Genomic DNA, 3,362 nt, shown 5'->3' with positions numbered 1-3,362 from the left:
ACGAAAAATATAATGATAAAAAAAGACATCATGAAAATTTAATCAGTTTTTATAATATAATAAAAACAAGTCTTTAATAATATAATAATATTTAATACAAAACAAGAAAGTAAAGAAAAATTAATTAAACAATTTTTTTTAAAATCTACATTTAATTTATGATTTAAATTACATATTGGCATTGTTTGGAAAACATAACCTATTATAAATTAAATTATTTTTTGAATACATGTTTGGATGGAAATAAACTAACTTATTAAAATGATACTTGGAGTAGTGTTTTGGCCTTTTAGGAACTTATTATCATTTTTTTAAATTATAAGCCTTATATGTATATATTAAATTATATATATATATATATGTGTGTGTGTGTGTGTGTGTATAATATCATTAAAAGAAAATACTAACATTAAAATTTAAAAGACTCTTATCCACTTTAGTCCAATACACCCTACCTGTATCGCCTTTAAGCTAACTGCAATACAAGGGCAATTCAAAACCTCCAATGGAGGTCGATTCCATTTTAGTTTCAGATCTATTTCCCATGGGATATGAAAAACCCTAATTGTGCTATTTTTGTGATATGTTTCCAGTGAACCTTACCCTACCTACCCTTCTCCATCGACAACCCCAAACCATCACCACCATTCCTCATCCCAAAGCTAACCTTTAGAGATCCTCGTCGATGTCCCTCTCCCTCTGGACACAACAAAACCCAAACCACTTGTAATACCTCAGAATCACATTTGCATATAACTAAGTATTTCATATATCAAGAAATACAAATTTACATATTCGATCTCATTTATACAAAAAAACTACATTACAAAAGTAGCTACCAAATTTTTCTACAACATCCTTGTATATAAGTTGTATACATAACAAGTATTCAAAAATAACAGATAAGCATGCTCTCTTCCACATCCCATATAAGCGTATATGACATCTCACGATTTCCACTTTCCATTATCTTTTGATTGAGCCCGACCTGTAATGCACATTTTTGAAATGCAAAATGAGGGTCAGACCTTGAGGCATAGTGAGAAATCGCTTTAATGCAACTACAGGGTAAAAATCACCAAATTAAGTTTATAAATCCATAATTGTAATACTAACTGTTAGGACCAAACTTGTCCTAAATATCATGAAAGTTTTACTAAAACAATTTGGGCCAAGTATGGAAGTCTGCAAACTTATTTTCAAAGATTTGAAACGTGCTTACAAGACTAAGTCTAGATCTGCAGACTTATCTTCAGAGATTTGAAAAGGAAGACTTCAGAGTTCGGGTGTGCTCAAGCACACAAGTGCAAGTCTGAAGAGATATTATTCAGAGTTATTTCAAGAGAAAACCCGACGAGCACTAAGTGTAAAATCTAAAGACGAGATCTGAAGACCTTGAGTTCAAAGTTATTTTAACTCTGAACGAGAGGATGATGTTGATCCTATAACAACCTATTTGTGACAAAAATTATCTTTCCACGGATTTGGAAAATAAATTTTTTCTAAGGTTCAAATGAATTACTAGAGCCCTTCTGGTCAACTAGAGGCCCTCTAGTCTTAAAACAAGTTCACTTCATTTCATCAATAGAATGCGACAACCCAAATCACCGCATCACACAGATGCGATAACTTAAGGTCATCGCATCATAAGGATACAATAACAAAACCCCATAAATTGATTATGTCACCCTTATCCCAATATACTCTGCTCCTAATTATGTCACCATTTTCTACAAAAATATACTCAGCTTCTGATTATGCCACCCTTATTACAAAATAATACTCAACTCCTGATTATGTCACCTTTATTACGAAATAATACTCAGCTCATTGATATGCCACCTTTATTTCCATACATGATATAATCATGACAAAAACCACAATTTTGTCAATAATGACATCAAAACAGTTTCATAACAGTAACTCATATAAAGAATCATACGGTTCAAATTTCAAATACCACATAAGAAAAGTTGATAAATTTAAACTCACCTTATATTCCCGTATATGAAGATGAATTAACACAATAACAAATTTGAAGTAGAAATCACATAATCAATTTTCTTCTTCCCCCTTACAAGTCTATTTACTTTTCACGTAAAAGCTTTCTTATCCTTCTTACTTACTTTTTTTCACATCCCAATAAGATAAAGACCATCAACTCATAATAATACTATTTTAAAATAATAAGACGATGGGAGTTCAAGACATTTTAAGGGTGTCTTAAGGGCCGTTTACCAAACGCTTACCCGGATAAGCGCTTACCAAGTAACATTTACCTCACCGGATGAATTTGGTAAGGACCAAAAATCTTACCCGGTAAGAGCGGGACAAGGACCAAGATTCTTACCCGGTAAGTGAGGGCGACGACTCTTACCACGGTAAACGCTTATCGGATAAATTATTGCATACGATGTCGTTTTGATGGACTAAAATCTTACCTGATAAATAAATAATAGTGTTAAATTTTACCGGTAAACACTTACCGGATAAGTGTTTGGTAAACGGCCCCTTAATATCATTTACAATTAATTAATCTGTTAATAAACCATATATATTTTCTTTTTACTTAATCAATATCTTATCTATACTATATTATAAAGCATTTGGCTCATTCTCTTAAAAACAAATTTTCATGCATAAGGTACAATTAATTTGTGCACATTACTTAAAAATAAAAAATACAAGTTAATTATGCATAAGTACATGTTTTTAAAGCATACCACTCCCATTGAAATCTTAATTCGTCCCTATAATTTATCTAATCCAACTAACGTCTCTATAATCTCTCTTTTTCAACGAGTAGATAGTCACTGTCGATTTCATATTTAATGGGTGGTTTTGACTCAATATTTCTTATAATCACCGTCAACTTCCATTCCCCAAAGCTTGGTTGCTTTTCTTTCAAAGTAAGTTTCAATCTCATGGATTTCGATCATTGCTTCTGATTGATTTATGGTGTGTATCGATTTTTGCTTCTTTCTTTTTGACTCATTACGTATCGATTCTTTATGGTTTCTTTGTTTGGTTTTTTGTCGGTTTAGGTTTACTTCCTCGGAGCTCGATTGCTTCTCATCTCCAAATCTTGATTGCTTCTCTTTCAAGGTAACCTTCAACCTTATGGGTGACTGTATTGATTGACCATAAATCATTTGATAAAAACTCTTAAAAACCATTTTTTAATGCATAAAGTACTTTTTGTTGATGCATATTACTTAAAATTCAAGATCACAAGTAAATTGTCAGTAAATACAACTTATTAAAGCTTCATTTTTGAATTTGTGTAACTAACTATAGATAAATATAATCAAATATGAGATATACATCTCATTTTAAATATAAAAAATCTAAAATATAATTAT

This window comes from Cynara cardunculus, assembly GCF_001531365.2.
Source record: "Cynara cardunculus var. scolymus isolate 2C chromosome LG 11, CcrdV1, whole genome shotgun sequence".
Lineage (NCBI taxonomy): Eukaryota > Viridiplantae > Streptophyta > Magnoliopsida > Asterales > Asteraceae > Cynara > Cynara cardunculus.
This window is presented reverse-complemented; position numbering follows the sequence as displayed.